We start from the raw sequence: 21,194 nt of genomic DNA on the forward strand, positions 1-21,194 counted from the left end.
AGATCACTACAGAACGGCCACCCCAGGTATTCATGACAAAGTCTTGTAGATAATGACTTGGGCTAAGAATCAATGCTCTTCTTTGTTAATGATACTTGGGTTGGTTTTGGTTTCCTCCTGGAATTTGCATCCATAAGATACACTTGAGAAAATTGGGAACTGGAGGTCTTAATGAGCTGTAAAACTACATCTAGGGATACTGATGTTGTCTCATCACAGGACCCAAGGAGCTGGAGCTTCCTGGAAAACAGCAGGCACCACAAAACATGCTATAAAAATTATGGAACTGGCAGTGGAATGGCAACATTTTCTCCTTTCCCTGTTCCCATGCTGTCTGCTCCTTTGGCAGGAGCTGCACTGGCCACCCTGCAAGAGGGAACAGGAAAGTCCCCAAAGCCTTGTGACATCCGTGCCAATGTCTTGCCACCTTCCTCGTGGCTGGAGAGAGCCATTGGGAAGCACAGGACCTTGGGCCTCTGTGTGTGGAAAAATCCTCTCTGCCTGCTGTCCCTTGCCTTTTCTATGGAAGACCACCTAAGTGGTCTTGAATTTTGCCTAGAAATGTCTGGCAGAGAGCCTTAGGAATAACTCCAGTATCAAGGGCATCTTCCAGGACTTGCACTGGGAACACAATGATCACCTTATCTGCCTGATGCTGCTCATCCACGTACACATTTGTAGGTCAAGGGATTGGAAGAGATTTAAATAGGAGTTCCCATGGCTCCTGAAATTAATACAAAGTCTTATTTGGCAGACATTAATATAAAGCCTTTCCTGGCTGTTATAAAATTCACCACATTCCATTCTGGTGGGTCACCTTAGTGCTATATGATCTGAGGGAGGGCAGAAATAGCAGCAAAAATGCCCGACTCGTTTGGGAATGCCTACCTGGACTCAAACACCTTTGGGTTTGTTCAGTAATTGATGTTGAGCAGAGATGCTTCCCTGGATTTACAACGTTTATTTTCAATTAAACTGTTGACTGGTACCTGCTCAGAGTCTGTTTCCAGAACTGGTGATGGATTTAAGTTGCTCAGGAGACAGTCAGCTTGCTCCAGGTGACATCTTCAAGGTTACAGGAGAAAAAACCAACCATGTCGGGCTTCTGTCAGCCGCAATTTTTGCCCTCTTAGAGTTAGGAAATGGAAACTTTTCCCATCCCTCCCCCATGACTGCGCTCAAAACTCCACAATCTATTTTCTCTCACTCTTCACCTCTTCTCCTTTATATTGGCTGCTTTGCACCAAAAGCCCCATAGTTACATGCTCTTTGACACTTGCATTTCAAAATGCCTGATTGTGGAGTTCTGCCAATACCAGCAATTGATCTGGTGCCACAGACCGGCTTAATTATTCAATGTCAGTCTCTCCCTGTCTCTTCTTGTCCAGGGAGCAGCAGCTACAGGGAATAAAACTTGAACAGTCTTTAAATTTTAATCATAAACTTTAGTAAGTCACAGATTTGTTTTGCTGCATGTGGGGTTTTCTCTATTGTGCTTCCTGCAACTTTTGCAGCCTCCCTGCTCAGAGCATGGCTTTCCTGCTCAGCACAACACTGGGCTTTTGTAAAGCACGGTATTTTATGCTGCTATTTAAAATGCATATGTTGTGTGATCTAAGCAGTTTCCAGTTCACTTTTGAGCTCCTGTAAAACGTATCCCTGAAGGCATTTCAGCTGTGCAACTAAGAAGGTGAGGGTATTAGAGGTTGTGAAATGGCTTGTCTGCTAATTCTTTCTATGTGCATCTCTTCAGATAAATCTCCTGTGACCTCCTGCTACAAGCAGAACATTAGTTAAGTATCTTCTCGGTAATGGAGTGTCCTGGACCTGATCTTATATTATACTAAGGGCTCTTCACGCTATCTGGGAAGATGTTTGCCTGCAGGGAGAACAGCAGAGGTGTCCCTGAAAGCACACGAGGTGCAGATTGCTTCACTGAGCAGTGCTGGGCTGGCTCACAGACCCCTGTCCAGCCTGTGGGGCACCCAGGTGGGCTGGAGGCTCACGGGGCTGCACCGCCTGAGGCTGGCTCATGAAGGAGTAAAGAGATCCATTTACAGCAGCCCTGGGGATGCCCTGCACTTCATCTGCCCCAAGCTACGGGCAAACAAAGAGCCCTTTGGACCCCTCAGTCCACCCCTGAAGCAACTTGGATAACTGACAGAGTCTAAGAGATCATAATTTTAAGTCCTCAAAAATTTTCTTCTGTATTTTAGAATAGTAATTATAAAATAAGAACAAACTCAGAAAAAAGGAAGATCCAAGTGGCTTATAAAATTATTATTATTAATAATAATACTAACATGGAATGGGGGGGGCAATATTTCAAGGATGCAAGAGGTACAGTTACCTTTGTCTGCTGGGATCAGACAAAGGGAAGGAGAGCTGTGGAAAAGCAAGGAAATGGGGGATGTTGTACAGGGTTCCAGTCGTACTGCTGACGGGAAACAAAGCCTCCTGCAGTCCCTGCCACAGCTCCTGTGCTTGGGAGAGGACCTGGGACTGTGACCACAAGGGCGGTGCCAGACCTGCCTGGGCAGAGCTCTGCAGAGGGGAAGGGGCAGTGAAGGCACCTGGCCCAAAGGCAGCGTGGCCAGGGGCTGAGCTGGGCTGGGCATGCTGGGGACACCCAGCCTGGCCACGGCCACGGGTGTGCCGGCTGGCAGGGCCGAGGGCTGCCACTTCTCACATATTTTTTTGGGGGGGAAATAAAGCCCAGCAATCATTGCTAATTTTCAAACTCAGCATGATTACGGTATCTCAGTTTTCCAGCACCCAGCCGTTAGAGACAAGCACCGTGCAAGTCAATTAGTGATAATGTCTCTTTCCTCGAGATAGAATGGCTCATTCTTGCAGCGGGCCGCGCTGCCCCGATGGTGCCCGATGAACGGCGGCGCAGAGCCGCTCTCTCCCGGGGCACTTGCTGGCTTTGTTGCAGATTTAAAGCAGCACTGTTTGGAGCTTTGCCTCTATAGCTGTGTTGTGCTGTCCTCCTTTGTAATGAAAACTTCTCCTTTTTCATAATTTTTAATTTCAAAGCCTTCAGGGGCTGGCCGCCTCAAGGCTACCTCTCAGTCTGTGAGGAACAGGGTGTCTGGCTCTGCTCTTCCTCGCCAACCCAATGGCCAAGGCTAGCTGGCTCTCACCTTCCACAGCAATAGTTTATAGCTCTTGGCTGGTGTTTACTCAGGACCTTGTCTCACTTTAAAATGTATTTCTAGATGTGAAATCATTTGTTCCTGAGCTGAAGCTCTTGCTGTTAGTTTGGGGGAGGTTTGTTTACTGCAGTAACCAGCTTGCTCTGTATGTACTCCCATCACTCTCCCTTGCTATAACCTACAAATCTCTCCAACTTATTCAGCTCAATACTGGAGATGGTTTTTGAAGTCTTCTTTAAAGCGTAGTGAGTGCCCTTAAAAATTTTCCAGGCTTTGAAAGATTCTACCTGTTCTAATGCAATTCCCAATTTTAAAGATAGGGAATAAATATCTTGGGGATGGTTGGCTCACATACAGCTCCTATCTCTTAAAACATTAATGGTCCATGCTGTTTGATTCTTTTTGAAAATACTCCATTCCTGCTTTGTTTATTTAAGTTCTTTTCTCTGCACTGGGATTTGCCAAATGGAGTTGTGTCTCCCCCAAACCCCCACTGCCACCCTTTCATTCACAGAAATCAGTGAGATGTAAATACGGCTCGTTTAGTTTTTGCACTGCCAACTTTTTTTCAAAAATCAGACATAAGGTCCCTTGAATTTTGAGAAGAGTTTCCAAAACCTTTGTTGAAGAAATAAATTCTGAATAACTTCTGGTTTTGCTTTCTGCATTTTGTGCCTTTGAAGGTTCACACTTCTGAGCCTTCATGTACAATCATAAGAGATCGAAACTTGCTTTTCTGTTAATAACTGCTGCATCTGCTGCAATCACACAGCTCCAAGATGGAGCCACTGTAGGAAATGAGCCAAGTCAAATACTGCAGCTTTATGAACTCCTAAGACTTGACAACAACAAATTCTGCTCCTGAAAATCGCCCATTGGTTTGCCTACAGCAGCTACAAATGCTGGGAAAACCTGGGGACAGGGAGCAGGGTGACTGTGCCCAGGGCAGCGCAGGAAATCGGGCACAGGGATGGGGGCATCGCCTCACACAGTGGGACTGGCGATTACAGAAATCAAGTTTGAAGGTAGCAAAGAATTTGTGCCCTGGAGAGTGTATTGGCCCTGAAGGGGTTTATCAAAGCTCAGCACTACTTTGTGTTAGAGCTGGTCCTTCAGCCCTGGGACTGAGCTTGGGCAGGCTGAGCCTCCCAGCGACACCCCTCTAGTTCACCCATGACTGTAAATCACTGGGCTTATTAGTTGGAGCTGTCTCTCCTCTGTTAGTGTCATTTTAGCTTGTCCTGTCCTGTGGCAGGTATCCACAGTAGTTTGGCTGGGTATGACTGATGTCTTCTCTAATTCATGTCAGATGTCAAGAAGAGAAGAGCTAGAGGAAGAGGGAGCTGCCCTTGGCCAGCACAGAGGGCTGGAGCCAGGGCTCTGCTCTGGGGAGAGCAGGGCTGGGACAGATACCTGAGCACCTCTGAGGTGAGCACAGCAGCAAAACCTCAGCTGGTCACATATGGATGGCATAGCTTTGCTGTGGGTTCTGTTTCTAGCAGCTTCTTGTGCAGCAGGTGAGCGAGGGCTGAACACCAGATGAAGATGATTTGGTCTGTCAGAAATATGGACTGGTTTTTTCTCTGCTGTTGATGACATTACACAGATGGTCAGGAGACAAAGCTCGGGATGGCTGTGGCTGGTCATCTCTGCCCCATGTCTGGGTGATGCTGACAAAATCTTTGTCAGTGAAATTTTGCTGTACATACACACCAGCAGTGACACCAGCAAGAGAGGGGACTGAAAGCATGTGTGCAGAGCCCTGGCAGTTTGGAACAGAGGCATGCACAGGACTTCATTAATCAGACATGATTTTTGGGCAGCCAGAGCTGGCAGGTGGGTCACCTAACCCCCCTAGACTTCACTCGGAGCACCAAAATCCCCTTTTCTTTCTGTCTTTTAAGTCTTTTATCTTTCCAGTCCGCAATGTGTGAGATAGCAGCACAGGCTTTCTGCTTTCTTCCTTTTTTCCTCACACATGAGATATATATAAAAGTATATATAATTTATAGATAACGTATACATAAAATAATATTCTGTCTAAATACATGCAGCACGAAGCATGTTGCAGAGCCTGTGGGAAACATTGTCTGCAGTGGAGTTTGCTAATTACAGCAGCTCTAATGGCAGCTTCCCCCCACCCTTCCCAGCAGCAACAGAGATCAAAACCTTTTTTGTTTAAAATATTTACTGTACAGCTTGCAAAGCTTTAATCAACGTAACATGACGTTTCCTTGCAGCAGACGAGTAATAAATATGCAATTAATAGGGAATTGAAATACACCCATTAGCTGTTTGCAGAGCCTCCACTTCCCACTGTACAAATGCTTTCAGAGCATTTATTGCTCTGCCTACAGTCAGCTGTGCCACTGGAGCCAGGCGATGCCCCCACCTTGGGCAGGGAGGGGCACGAGGGGTTTCAGAGCAGCTTTGGGACTTTTGGAGTGAGGATCACTCCTGCTCTGGCAGCCACCACAAGCCTGGGTGACACAGGCGGGCTGGGAGGCGACAGATCCACCCACAATTTGTGTCTCTCCCTCTTGGGAGCTGGGCTTCTGAGACTGTTGGTTTTGCTTCAATGAGTGTGACTCTGCACAGTTCACAGGGCCAGGCAGGCTCTTTCCCAGTGCCTGTGTACTGGTTGTACTGGCCTGCTGCAGGCCTGGCGGTGGGTCCTGTGGAGCTGGGGTCATGGCAGGGCTTCTCCTGCACTGGGGTACCCCTTGGGCAGTCTGGCACTTGCTGCATGGGCTACAGCCCTACTGGGTTTGCTCTGCAGTGGCCCACTGGCCAAGTCAGCACATCCTTTCTGCAATTTATAAGCTGCTCTTATGAAATTTAACTTCCCACCATGGTTGAAGCATCATCCTGGCTCTGTCTGAGGGAGCAGGAGACAGCACAGAGGTGACTTGAAGCCCCTTGATAACAAAGAGGTCAAATATACATGGCATAACCACCTCAGAGCATTCTCCAAACTCTTGTTCCACACCTAAAGCCACAATGTGGGACAAGAACCTGAACTGAAACAACAGCCCTGGCAGCTTCACCCAACAGCCAAGAAGCTCCTCGCTGGGCAGCTGACCACATGCCCTGCAGCCACCCCATCCAGCGCTGCTCAGGACTGGGTTGAGTGATGCCCGGGTGGGTGTCGGGGCTCTGGAGCTCGTGGAGCTGCTCTGTAACCAGCCAGAGCACCAGCCAGATGCTGCTTCCCAGCAAAGCCTCCCCACTGCACAGGGAGGAGGCGGCGCAGAGCTCTGTGCCTCCCAGCTAAGCATTAGTGAAGCTTTTTAATCTCTCACTGTGGGATTTCTTTTTGCCTCAGCATCGCACCATAAAGTATTTCAGACAAGGTGACATTTTCTATCTGCATGAAGTGCTTGCAAACAGTGTGAATTTAACTTTTATTGGCCTGATTTAGGGGTATGGGACTGTGCATAAGTCTTGGTCTCTCAACCTATAGCCTTGCACTTTAAATGATGAATTAGTCAGTAAAATAAACAGGGCATTATCTAGCTGTACACACGTCTGCATCTTCCAAAGAAAATTAAACTGTGTTTGAACGTACAAAAGCTAATGATGGTGAAATCAACTTGGCTATAAATTAACCAAAACTCAAAACTAATCCAGAACTTTCTGAGAGCTTGAAAAAGCTCTTCTCCTGGAGCAGAATGCTTTGCATGTAGGAGGGCAGTGGGTGACCATGCTGAATGTCCCGTGCCACTCTGTCCCTCTGTCGGTCGGGGCGCTCAGCAGTGCACAGGTGAGGTACTGCTGTTCCTGCAGCTCCCACTCCCATCCCCACGTGCCCAGGGAAGGAGGGATCCATCAGTTACCATCTGCAGCGATCGACAAATGTTGATGTCTTAATGGCAACCACCACACCTGCAGCTGGGTGTGACGGAATACTGATAGAGACATTAGTACCCAGGCTGGCGCTGGGGTTTTGTATTTCATTTAACCCAGAACACAGCACACTGCAATGTATACATTTGTAACTGCTCCCTTGATGGTCTCTCTGGAGTATTATAAAGATTTATCATGTAGTGTTTGGTCAATACTAAATACCGTGAAATGTCAGTAGAGCAGTTCTTGGGACTGCTTGAGCAGTAAATAACAGAATCCTACAATATCCAAAAAGAAACGAGCAGGTGAGCAAGTAACCTTAGAGAAACAAAATGACACAACCCAATCCCTAACCTTTAGAAAAAAAACAAAGCAGGAAGGATTTTATTATTAAGTCTCCTTGACTTTTAATGAGATGTATGAATATTTGTCATTTAGATGCATTGGAAAGCCATTTAGGTCTGGAAATGCTGAGCCATGGCTATGTGCAGGGGTCAGGCATCATATCAAGTTTTCTCTCTTTCTACCCCTGGGAAGTCCTTCCACCTCCTGCTCCATGACCCTGTGGCAGTAGCTGTCTTAGGGTTAGAGAGACAGCAGGAGCATCCTCGGCTGCTCCTCTCCAGAAACCTGCCTGAGAAACAGCAGCTGCTTCGTGGGAGGTGGGGGGAAACCCCTTCCCATTGCTGACACGCTTCCTGCTAATCACTCCCCAGCTAATGGTGGGGATTGCTCTGAGAAAACCTTCCAGGATGGTTTTTTTACAGGTCAGAAGTTGGCTACTGCTTAAACATATGTTCCTCTTTCCCTGTCTCTGACTTGCAGAATAGCTGCTAACTAACCAAAAGACAACATGGTGAGCCAAGGCTATTAGTGAATAATAATGCCATTTGCAGGCAGCAAAGGCTGAAAGGCTTCCAGAGCAGTTAGCAGTCTGCAGGCATCTCCCAGAAATGCATGAGCAGAGCTCCTGTGCATCAGCCAAGGAGCAATTATTCTTGGAAAGCACGTCTGCCTCACGCTTTAAAATCTTTTCTAGTGTCTTGTGTTAAAAAAAAAATAAATGTGCTGAAAGAAAGCAGAGAAACTGCAGTAAAGGACTTTACATGCTGTGAATGAACACAGCTGCAGGTGTGGGCACCTCCTGGCACCTTCCAGCTCCGTGCTGGGTGCCCCATGGCAGCGAGAGCCAGCTGGGGTGAATCCAGGCTGGGCAGCCTGGAGCCTTTCCTGGAGGAGGAGATGACCCCTCTCTGGCCTTCCCAAGAGCAGAGATACAGGCAGCATGCAAAGCTCCTCCAAAATTGCATTTTTAACTGCAATTACAATGAACTTCAGTCAAGCAGGCTTGTTTGTTGTTGGTTTTTTGGTTTTTGTTTTTTCCTTTCGGTGTTCTTGTGGTTTTCTTTCCCCCAAACATCTCATTTGTAGCAGAGGATTATATTCCTAATGGAGTCTTTTTGACTGCAGTATTGTACACAGTTCTGCTCTTTAAAGAACTAGCATGGATCCTAACAACTCTCCAGGCAGGAAATCTGGTGGGAACTCTGCTTTCCTGCTTACTGATCTATCGCTGAATTCAGCGATCCCACTGAGCCCATCAGTGCGGTGCCTTGGTAGCAAGTAATGACACAGGGAGCCACCAAAGGACTGTTTTATGGTCCAAACTTGTTAACTTCAGAGAATAATTCTTTTGCAGCATTATTATATTTTTTTGGCAAATCACCGAGATGTTTGCTAGTTTATGCCACGATTTTATTTAACCACTGTAGTGCTATCTTTTCCCTTTAAATTACATTTTTCAGTTCCTGCATGAGACTTACTGTCAACATTTGTGTGTATTGTTACATCTTTTTTTTTTTTTTTTTTTGGTTCACTTATTTTAATTATGCATTTCATTTTAAGTGCATTGTTTTATGACATCACTTGTTAATTGTCCAATTATCACTCTGTTCCTCTCCTGCTCTGCAGTGTGCAGTAGCCTTAGAGGCATGCCACAAAGAGGGGAAAAAAAAAAGGGCCTAAAGACCCAAAGATGCATCGCAGAGAGTTCTGTGCTATTTAATTACATGTTGTTTGACAAGTAATTGGTAAGAACTGAGCTCCTTTGTCAGTATTGTAGAGCGTTTGCAGTGTGCCACCAGGCCCTGGCAGGAGAAGCCTGTGCTCCTGGCTGGGCTGAGCCCGTGGCCTGGCAGCAGGGGACACTGGCTTTGCACGCACCCTGACCTGGGGGGGACCAGCTGTCGGGACATTCTTGGGACTAACAGCCCCTCATGGCACCAAGACATCGCTGTGGGGACTGTGCTAGCTCTGAGAAGGTGCAGGTTAGGGTGCTGGAGGTGCTTTAAGGCAGCCCTTCTGAACTCCCTCTGCTCACCTGCTGTTACATATCCATCCTCTTTAATTTACTTCTACACCAACTTCCTGGCCACATCATGCCTCCCACCTCTCCTTGCCAGCTCCCCATTACCCTTTGCATCTTCAGTGAGGAGACAGAGCCTGTGGGCTGCATCTCCTGCCATCAGCCCCGCCTGAACTGCAGAAGGAGTAATTAAACCCAGCCCGAAGCCCAAGTGAGGGAGCTGTGGTTAGTTACAGGTGTGATGCTGAGCGCTGTGTCTGTGCCTGCAGGAGCACTCAGGCTCTGACAGATGGATGGAAGGTGTGTTCCTGTCTGCAGGTGCAGATCCAGTGAGGGGCTCGCTTTCAGCTTGGAAGGGCAAAGGCTCCTGTCCTCTCTGGCAGAGGAAGGGCTGGCACAGGGCTCGTACTCCCTGAGCACTTGGCCGATGCAGACCAGGGCAGTGATGCCTTTTCTTGGTCTTAAAATCAAGAGTCATACATGGTTAGAAGGGAAAAAGGGATTTTACCTTGGTATTTATTTTAAGGATCCTTAGGTGCACACGTCCAGGGCATATGCACCGAAATGCACTCCCCAGAATGCACACCCCAAAAGATCTGGTATATCATTATAGGTGTTACTAATTAGCAGATCTATCAAAGATTCCCCAATGAGAGGCTTGAATGAGCCCCCCCTCCCCAAGGAGCCTTCCCCTGGATGGTTCTATCTTGGTTTACAGAATGTGTTCTGGAGAGGACCTTGGGGTCTGGGGTACACTGATCCCTGGCTACGAAGCTTCTGAAATGTTTAATCTCTCAGCTTGACAAACAAGTGCAAGAATGTAGGCAAAAAGCACTGAGAATACAGAAGTTGTAAAAAGATATAACAGGGGTATAAAAGAAAAGGCAAAAACTCTTCATGGCATCAGCAGCACTGCCCAGTGGTGTGTGCAGGCTGGTGTTGGGGCAGGCGGGTTCTGAGAGACTCCCACCCACTTCTGGGAGACTAAAGAGACTGATGGAGAAGTGCCCAATTCCTCTCACATGCCCAACCCAGAGCTGTGTGTGACACATCCTCCAAGTAGCTGTGCACATCTTCTATCATCATTTTTATCAAACAAAGCCAAAGACAGCCTGGTTTTTAACACTAAGCTCTTCATTAGATAGCTCACACAAAGCATGCCAGGTGCACCACGGCATGTCCAGGTACAAAACTCTTTCATTTGCAAATCCATACTGTTTACTAATTTGGGAGGGATGTGTGAGTTGACGGCTCATGTTTCTGTTAGGAATGCAACAGTTTGCAACCCATTTATAACAAAAAGCTGAAAGAGAGCTGAGGATGCTGAGATTCCCATATATTGCTGCAGTTTCTCACTTGTTTTACAGTAATTTGATGTTGCCTGAACACAGTAGTCGACCTTTTTTTAACTCCTGCTTGCAGGGTAGAACAGCAGGGATGATAAACCTTATGCTTTGCTAGTTCAGAAATAGCACACATCAGTGAGAGCAACCAGGGCTGCACCACGGGAGAGAGGGGTAGTGGCAGCACACAGCACTACTGACTACTGAGGTTTAATACATATCCAAGAAAACCATATTGCCTGCCAGAGAAATTGCATGTTGGCCTAAAAGGCTGCTTAGGCTTAGTTTGCTCTCAAACCCTGGGTCATATCTAGTTTTACATTCTTTCTCTCCTGCAAAGTGTGTTCATTTTAGAGCTCTGAAGTACTCAGAGCCCTCAGAACCTGAAATGGAGACTTTCATGAGCACCATGATGGTCCTGCTCCACCTGGAGCTGGCAGTGGCAGAGTCTGCATCAGCTGACCACAGGTTCAGGTTGCTGTTCTTTCCTAAAGGCAAAACTTGCATCTCACAATACCCTGAAAAACCTGTGAAATCGTTAATTAAGGTGGAAAGGCAAGCACAGTAAGTGCATGGAGGGAAAATCCCACTCTGGGCAATTGAAATTGCATTTGTGCCCTAAACTGGAGAACAAAAAAAATTAAGAGTAGCAGTGACCTTGCGTCATGTGCAGCCTCGCTGTGCCTGGGCTGTGGAGGGCCAGATTTGTTCTTGGGGCAACAAAGTCGTGGGGCAAGGTAAACCACAGCACAAGGGGCATAGAAACAGAGAAACTAGCACAGGATGAAAGCAGCACTCAGAGTCATCTGGGTGCTGGAGAGCATCTGCCTGTGTTTATAGAGAAGGAAACAGAACATGAGAGATGGCTCTGAGGCAGCCACTGGATGTTCATTGCACAGAAAGGACTGGGACAAATGAGAACATGGCCAGGTTTTCAGCAGGCTGCGCACGTGTGTGACTCTCACAGTGACCACAGACCTCAGGAACAGTGGGTAAGTGCCTTCCTTTGAGTGAACTGCATAATCTATTTCCAAAACCATGAAGCCCAGCCTCAGTGATCACAGGGATTTTGCCTGATTAAAGACCAGAATAAATTCAGACTCCAGGTTGTCTGGCTGTTGTAGCAGCAAATGTGGGAAGAAGGGCCCTGGGCTATTTTCCTTGACATGGAAAACTTACATGACAGATCATTTGATGTGTTGATTCTGTTTTTTAAACATTGCCTAGCACAGACAGCAGAGCTGGCTGCAGCTCAGCGTCAGCTCTGCCCTGCGCAGCCCAACTCCTCTGCCTTGCAGGGCAGGAGCTGTGCCTGGCCCCAGCCTCTGCTGGCACGGACTGTGCTCCCACAGGGCAGCAGCATCTTTCCTCAGGTGTCCTCCCCACATCCAGCACAGGTTAATAATAATCCCCGTGTTCCTCCATGAACCATCCACCTGAGCACAGCCAGCCTCTGGCACAGCTTGGTGCTAGCATTGTAACAGTAATGGCTCTCCCCTAATGACTGTGCTGCCACCAACTAGAAATGCTCCACAAATTATCTCTCCTCTCCTTGGGGGGCGGCTGGGTGGACAGATCCATGGCCCCAGATGACCCCAAAACCTTTGTGGCATGTTCCAGAGGAAGCCCTGTGTCCCCCTCTGCCTGTCACACGGGGATGGGAACCGTGGTACCATCAGCATCTCCCCCCTCCACTGCTGAGCCCTCATGGGGAGTGCTGAGCAGTCAGACAGACAGACAGCAGATAGACAGAGAGATTCCACTGGAGCATCACTGCCTCTGGGGCTCATTGTCATGGGTGACACCCTGGGAGGGAAGTTTTCATGCTGGGGAACCTTGCTGAGGCCGTCCCACATTTCATGTGTGTGAGAGGAGATGTTCTGAGGGAGGAGTTTCTTGGGAGACTTCAAGGGGCATTTGGCTGGTGGGACCTCTTTTACTGGTGCTGGTGTGTGACTAGGACAAACATGAGCCTGACTGTCAGGTCCTGAGAAGAAATATGCTCAGAAACAGGAAAAAAAGATAAAACCATACTTTCTGCTTTGTTGTTGGTTTTGTAAATAGTTTTAAAAGCAAAAGCAATCCTAAATCTTCAAGGTTGAACCTTTGGTTTTGTCAGATTTTCCTTTCAACATCAGCACTTCAGAGCTTGTGGACACACCTTTACAATTACACCAAAGGGCAGTGCTGAAGTGCAGAGACAGCTGAGACTCTTCCAGTTGGAAGAATTCTCCAACCTGTGCTTCCTGGCAGAGGCCATGGGAGATGGGAGATGGCAGATGGTAGGTGGCATTTGTTTATCAAAACAAGAACTGTGGGATCTCTTGGGGTGCTGGTAAAACTATACAGCTGAAGTGAGAAGTTGTCTGTGTGCCCTTATCAGGTATTTCCTCTGAACTAAAAACTGCTCCTGTTTGGCGCAACTTGCAGAGAAAATGTATTTAGCCAAGGAGAAGCAATAGGAAGGGCATCAGTCTTGTGCTGGGTTTGAAGGTAAAGTCACCAGGGCTGCCACACCTCTTACCATCACCAGGAAGCCCAGAGCTTTGACTCCAGAAACCATCACTGAGGGTTGGAAGGGCATCCATGTCAGGAGCTAACACCAGCCCCTCTGAGAACCTCAGTTCCAGCCATTTTAGATCACACTTTTTCATGTGCTTTCCTTGTGCTCAGGTCTGTGGCAGCCAGAAAGTGATGTCATATTCTGTCTTTAATATCTAAAATATTTGACTAGAGAGGCTGCGGACCTTTTGGGTAGGTTTTTATCCACACATGAATATTGCCAAGCTCTCTAAGAATATTCAGGTTTTCCAGCCTTTACAATGTCTAACACCATCCCTGTTTTGTCCTAGAAAGAAAAATTAATCCAATTTATTCCCTGTATGCTCCAAACTCCCAAATACTCAGGGTAGCCACAGCAGAAAGATGAGGTGCTCAAGATGCAGCACAACTGCAGCATCCTCATGGGAGGTACCTGAACACTGGAGGTAAGTGCTTCTCACAGGGAGTAGTGTGAATTAGCAGGGGTTTCTCCTAGAGTTGTACTGTTTTTGGCTGCTTTCTTTAGTGGAAAACACTGAGATGGTTGGGCAAGAAGCAAAGTGCTCCATGTACCAAGGCAGATGTGCATCCAAACAGATGTGGTCATTCTGCCACTGGGGTAAAGCCAGAGCAGCTTTAGGATGAGAATGGAGATAAATTGGAATTAAAAAAAGGTGTGGGAGGAGAACTGGAACCCTAATGTTGCTTTTTCATTCAAACTGATCTGTACACATGTCACACAGTTGGATGTATGAATAGTAAATTATTTTATTCATTTCTTACTCTTGATGAACAGTAAATTAGTCTAATAACATTTACTGTTCAATTCATTGATTGTCAGAGGGAGATTAGAGGCAAATAGCTTTTAAGTCTTTCCAGCTGCAAACATTAGAGTTGTCTAAAGTTATGATTTTTGACTGTAATTAGCTGCAGCTCTGCAGCATCCCCCCTCCAGCTCTGTCCCCACAGCGCAGGCGCAGCCCTGGCCCCTGCCCAGCTGTGCTCTGCCAGCCTGTGGCAGCAGGGATCCCGAAGATCACCTCATCCAGGTGAACTCTTGCAGCTGTTTGACAAAGCAGGTAACAAAAATCAGTGTTTTTAACACATGTTTACCCAAATGGCTTCACAGCACCGCACAGCAAGAACACTGGGGAGTGGAGAGGAGTTCTGAGCGCTGTGAGGCTGGGGGCTGTAGGCGTGGGTGTGTTTGTGTGTGTGTGTGGGGGGTCAGGCTCTGCCGTGGCATGTAAAGCCTCGCTCTTCTGTGTCTGGAGGGTCTGAAGTGCTCTCACTCACAGGAGGGCTCCCTGAAGCTGCAGCACTGACACCTGTGGAGTAGAAGTGTAGGAGTGGGGAGAACACAGCCCATAAACAGCAGAGGAGCCAGGCCGATTGCAGATGGATGCCTGCCTTGTACCTGTGTGCTCCTCTTTGTCATCCTGCTGCCCGTGGGACTCAGCCCTATCTGTGTGAAGGCGCTGCTGGCTATTTAACAGACACAGAATTACTTGTAGCCAGGAGAAACCATAAACAGCAGAATCACTTCAAACCCTGCCACAGCTTGGAGGTGTTTATTACCTTTATCTACACCCTGCCCCCCTTTTCTTTCACGAGACTAAAGAAGTAAATAAAAGTAGCCTCCTCTTGCTATGCTAGTCAGGCTTTCTCTCTGTTAGAGACCTGCTCACTGCCAGCTGCGGGTGGGCTGAGATGCTGGTGTTGGAGAAATCATCCTCCTGCCAGTGCCAGAGCCTTGCTGAATCACAGAGCCCCAGGATGGTTTGGAGCACCTTAAAGATCACTTTCATCCAAGCCCCTGCCATGGGTGGAGACACTTCAACTCAACCAGGTTGTTCAAAGCTTTGTCTAACCTGTCCTTGGACGCTTCCAGGGGTTGGGCATTCACAGCTTCTCTGGACAACCAGTGCCAGAGCCCCAGCCCCCTCACAGGGAAGAATTTCTGCCTAATAGCTAACATAAACACCCCTCTTTCAGTTTAAAGAGGGTTAGCCCTTGTATGACCCCCAAAGTGGGGGTAATTCCCCTTGTCCTGTCACTCTAGCTCCTTGTAAAACTTCCCTCTCCAGTTTTCTTTTAGCCCTTCTAGGTCCTGGAAGGGGCCTTCAGGTGTCTCTAAGGGATCAGCCTGGCTACCCAGCACTGCTGCTGTGGCTGGAATGGCACAAGGAGCTGCTGGGGAAGCTCAGGTGAGGTTCCTGGCACAGCAGTCCCTGGCTCCTGGCATGGCAGGGCTGGCACGGGCAGCCAGCCCCGGTGCTGGCAGCGCTGCAGGGATGGGTGGACACGCTGTGGGCACGGGCAGCCGCTGGGACAGATGGGGCTGGTTCAGCTGTGGAGATGCAGCTTCTGCTTTCTAAGCATGTGGGCTGTAAGCAGCAGTAAGCCACCACTCACCATATTTCAGGAAATTAGTTTTCATCAGAAAATGGAAATCTGTTAAAACTCACTGTGTGCAAATAGTTGATTTTTGGTGAAATATTCCACTGGGGAATCTGAGATGACGTCTTACTGACTTGGACCACGTTGGGGTTTGGTGTATATTTAGCTCTCGCTCACCTGGGCTGCTGGCAGCTGCTGTGAGAGCTCTGTGTTCCAGGGCCTGGTGCTGGCCCTGCTGGGCTGACTCATCGCCAGCGCCGGGCGCGATGCGAGGGCAGCTCGGGAGGCAGGAGCGGAGCGGGAGAATGGGACCTCGACTCCAGCAAAGGCAAACAATACCTCAGCTGCAGACAGGGATTAATGTCAAAGCAAGATCTTATTAAAGACAAGGCTTCTAATTTAAATTTCTCTGGGTGTTTGCTCATTCCTTTTTTTGCTCCTCTCCTTCCCACAGAACGACCCAGAGTAATGACAAAATATCAGAACTTGGGGGAGCTGGAGTTGTGACTGTTTGGATGGGGTTCATTTTAAAAGCTTTACTGTTCGTGCCTTTCTTATCCTGAGGTTTTCAAACAGAAATATACACACACCTTAACAACAAAAGGCTATAATGACTGCATTGTCACCAGATAAAACTGTACTAAAAATAAATAAATGCTGCAGTTTAGCATGATTCAGTAGGCAGGGCCTTTATTATTCTTCCACCATTCAAAGGAAGATTCAGTTCCAGCATAATACACTCCATCTCTGTAGCATCCCTCATTCGACTGGGGCTTCTTTCAGAGTTTCTCTCTGCTCACGAATGCAGACACGGGTTAAGAACAGCCACGGGTGAGTGTTGTGGTCACTGATGCATGTTTTTAAGTGGCAGGACACAGTGAAGAATCTTGGTTTAAGTGTAATAAAAGTGAGGTCCCGATTTGTTAATGAGGAGCATTGTCTGCTGCAGACACTAATTTCACTACAGGGTGCAGTCTTCAAACTTTTCATTCTAATTAGAATGCATTTCCATATTCTTTATCAATTTCTTCCCTTATTGAAATCTTCTCAAATGACCTTTTTTTCTTCACTTATGACTCATCCCAAGACTTTTATTTTTCCCAAAACAATCATTCAGATGCAACTGCATTTTTCCAGTAAACACGTTAAAAAATAAATGACCTTGCCAGCTCATGCCTACACAGTGGGAGAAGGGCATTAGCAGTGCAGAGGCAGCTACTAATAATACATGGGAAAATTAAGTATGGGAGAAGACCGTCTTCTTCTAATTCCTTGAGCATTTAATTTCCAAATGCCCTGCAGTAGAATGTGTCTCGAGTAGGAGCTTAATGGCTACCAATGGAGTTCCAGCAGTGGGAAAACAAGTCCTGACAGAACAAGGGGCATTTTATGCACACAGGAAAATAGGTTATCTGCTAAGGAGGCTTTTTTTATTTTATTTATTTCCTTCAGTCCTCCACAACTGTGTCCAGTTCCAATTTTTATAATAAAGTAAACTATTAACTCAAGTTGACGAATTGGCTGGTGTTGGTAATAGGCTTTCAAAATGATTAGTGATATATACTCATTACCCAAATTAAAATGCCATATTAAAAATAAGGAGGGGAAATGTAGCAGCACTATCAAAGTAATAATTTCTATTTAGTGCATATCTTTCCTGAACTTTGGCAAATGTTGAATTATGCAAGACAAACACTAATCTGAAAGCATTCTAATTAATGATGGTATTTCTTTGCTGTCAAATTAAACCCAACACATTCACAGTGCATCTGACTTAAAGGTTATCACAAGTTCTTCACACTTTGGGGAAGACTGTTGATGTGTTTGAAAATATTATACCCATACACAAGTTACCAGGCTTGAGCCATGTTCTTCCCTTGCCTTTCCTTAATGGGAAAGACCTATATAACTCAAAGTTCACCCAAAATAAAATAATAATAATAATAATAATAATTATTGTTATTATTATAGCAATAATGGTAATAATGGTGGTAATAATGGTAATAATAATAATAATAATTTTTAAAACACAGAGATAAGTATCTTGACATCAATTAATCACACTGTTTGTAATTCAGTGTTTGCCATAGTTTTCACCAACTAACAGTATCAAACAAGTGTTTTCCTCTTAAAGATGCTTTATAGATGAGAACACATTTACAAAACTTCTTTCAGAATAAAACAATAATCAGACGGCTAATTAAGCACAATGCAAATGCTGAGCTTTTGAGTTAAAGACCTGTCCAGGCTGCAACATCATTTTTGCTTTGTTATTATATGCAGAACGCTAATAAAAAATATAATTTCAGAAAAAAAACCACATCAGTGATTTGCCAGAGTGAATGTAGATGTCAAAAATGCTAATGCAGAGAAGCTGTCAGGAGTTTAAATAGATTTTTCACTGACTTGCCGTTCTTAATTATAGCTCAGCACCCTGTACAGGTTAAAAAAATGCTGGGTTCCTTCGAAGCAAACTGTGAGCTCCTTACCATCTCGTCAAATTCTCCTCTTTCTTTCAAATGGATCAATCAGATGCCAACACATAACATTTTTCATTTACATCTTTTCTTAATCTTCCTTATCCACTGCAATTATAGTTTTACCCAAACCTATCCTGAAGGGGATAGAAGAGATTTCATGGAAGAAGCATAATTGGCAATTGAGCTTGCTCTTTTCGTGGGCTTCTTTTATGAGAAAAGATAACGTTTTGTGTGGTAGAAATTCAGCACTTAAATTAAGGAGTATGCTGGCTACTTAGTTAAATAATCTAGAATAATCAGGTCAGGAGGGAATAGCACATAGCTTTCACTTAATGTTTTGTATTAATTTTTCAGATAATGTAATTCCACGTACTACCCAAGCATTCAAGAGTGCATCAGAAAAGCACTACGAACCGGAGGATTGACAAGTTGCTAATCCAATCCTCTGACAGTCACAGGGTGCCATGTAAAAGAGATCCTTTGTTCTTTAAGAGCTGATTGAGTTCCATTAGTATCCATATTCAGAGCCCTGGGCACAATATTAATGCTAATACCGTTGTTACGGAGATGGAAGGCCGTTAAGAATGAACAATAATCAGCTCACAATATCATTGGACATATTCATGCAGCTTGTACTGGGGTGAGATCCGATAGCTCTAAACCTTTCTAAAGAGAAAACGAAAATCCAATTAACATCTTCTGTGTAAACCTCCTCGGCTACTTTCACTGGAGATGACCTTGGGCAGCTGTGTTGCAATTTTGCCAAAACCTCAATTATGTCTTGAATTCAACGGTGTTGTTGGGTTTTGCCCAAACAGAAGGCCTGGCCCTGCAGCTCACCTCTCATGCTGGGGAAGACTTGCTCACAGAAGTTCCCTCAGCAGCCTTTGGCATGCTCTGAGCTGAGCCGTGGCACAGACGGGCTTCGGGATTTACACGTCCTTGGGGGTGTCCAACCCAAGCGGTGAGAAAAGTCCTTTCCTCCCCCTCTCCCGCCTCCTGTCAAAGTCCCAGCTCTTAGATCACAGAATGGTTTAGGTTGGAAAGAGCCTTAAAGACCACCTAGTTCCAGACCCCAGCAAAGGACAGGGACATAACCTGATGTGGCTTTCCTGGGTACGGTGGGTGGTGAGCCCTGGCCAGTGGTCAATCACACTGTGCTTGAAGGATGTGGTGAGAGCAGGAGATGCTCCAGGTGCCCTCTGCTCTGGCCCAAAGGAAATGGCAGCCCAGACTTTGCAGCCCAGTTCCCTGGACCCAAGGGTAGTCCAACCTGTGCTCAAAGGAAAATCTGCTCCTTTAGAGCAAAGGTTCCTTGCAATCAGTTTGAATTGAACCTAGAAAAATCCTAATTATGAGCAAAATTTAGCCTGACAGGACAAAAAATAAGGAGTATTTAATCTGGGACAGGACAGGAATTTACCTGCACTCAGTGCCCAAGGTAAGGTGAAGAAGCAACTGCTGTGGAAGAACTCACAGAGAATTTATTTTTTATGTATTTTACTGTCCTATCCACTCAATATTTTTTATTAAGCCAGGAAGCAAGGGTAAGTTTCCACAGCCTGCTCTCCATATCTCTGCTTCTCTGACAAGCAGCCTGCAACGAGACTGGCAGACATTGAACCCTCCTCTCGGTAACCACACGGCTCAAAGCTTCCATGGGTGACATCATCCATCGCCAGGTCTGGGCCTAGTCACCACGAGCAGGATTCTGCAAGAAGTGAGGATCTAGATGGAAAAAAGCACATTCATTCCCAGGCAGTGTGGACAGCTTCTGGACATAAAGCTTTTCCTTCTCCTGACTGTACAATCCACGGGGAAAGAGGTAAAAGACTTGTTACTGGCTGTGCTAATGCCACGGAGATGTTCAACATGAATTGTAAGTTGTCTTCAACCTGAGTCTTTGTTGCAGCTGCTGTCAACACCACAAGTGAAGATCCCAAAATATAAAGCATTTTGAACTCTTTCTTTTCATTTCCTTTTCACTATACCAGGATGATACTGCCTTATCTCAAAGACACACTCGCATACTTGCACTCTATAATGGAGAAACAGCACTACATACAGGTCCCTAAAAGTAAACACTAAATTCTGTAAATCTTGCATATAATTAGAAAGATTCTTCTGCATTTATTATTTTTTTTTTCCCAAGGCTGTTACTGCTTGATTTGGCTGTCATCTGTGTCACTTCTATGGGAAGGTTTTCTATGCTAGAAAGGGAAAATCAGAACAGCAAGCTAATAACTTGTTACAGCAAGGAGACTTAAGGTAGAAAATAGTGAAGCAGAGCTGCTGATAGCACTGTGGTGGCTGTATCTCCTCCTTAAGTGGAACAGGTCAGACCCTTTGTTTTAGAGGGTCTCTTTTGTGAAAAACCAGCACAAACCTTGCACCTGATGGACACAAACATCAGACTGCAAAGGAAACAGCTTCCCTGTAAATATCCCCAGCCCAAGACCAACAAATCAAAGTCAGTCTCAACTTTATAATTTTTATTTAATTTCCTAGTATATTAATTTTCACCATTTGATTTCACTGACCTGTTGAGTCCATTTCAGCTGTGGCCTTTATTCGATTGCTTAATTGGCTTAGCGAAGCCTGGATGCACCAGCTCTGCAATGGGCTTGCTTGGTTTCTGTGTGTTGCCTGCTTGTTCTTTCTTGTAAGAGCTATAAAAAATAAACAGAACTTATTTCACATAAAATGGTGGTCCAGCTTGGAAATCCCGGGGCAAAGATAATCTCAGGTATATGGAGGGCAGTCTCTAGACTGGTTTCATCTTGTTCAGCTCTGGCACTGTTTGAACGTTGGCATGTGCCCCTCAGTACAACTGCCCAGCTTGAGATCAGTGTCCAGGCCCAGCTTGGCTGGGGCAGGAGCTCTCATTTGTGGGGCTGTTCCTGCTGGTAGAAGCAGAGTAAGGAGCAGCTGGTGGCAATACCTTCTGCAGAGACAGTGAAACTTTCCTGTATGCTCCACTACCATCCTCACACCTGAGCGAACCCAGCCCCTGCTGCCGCTGGGATTTCAGCACGCTGATGCAATGCGCTGGCATTTCTGA

General features: G+C 46.2%; 1 long non-coding RNA gene across 2 annotated transcripts in view; it reads left to right on the top strand.

The window, feature by feature from the left end:
* Positions 1–19,831, top strand: part of LOC125333318 — a 106,033-nt gene extending 86,202 nt beyond the window's left edge. For both annotated transcript variants that reach the window (XR_007206831.1, XR_007206832.1), the window contains exon 4: positions 19,730–19,831. This is a non-coding gene — a long non-coding RNA (uncharacterized LOC125333318). The remainder of the gene's footprint in view (positions 1–19,729) is intronic.
* Positions 19,832–21,194: the final 1,363 nt, after the last annotated feature.

The sequence above is a fragment of the Corvus hawaiiensis genome, chromosome 14, assembly GCF_020740725.1.
Source record: "Corvus hawaiiensis isolate bCorHaw1 chromosome 14, bCorHaw1.pri.cur, whole genome shotgun sequence".
NCBI lineage: Eukaryota > Metazoa > Chordata > Aves > Passeriformes > Corvidae > Corvus > Corvus hawaiiensis.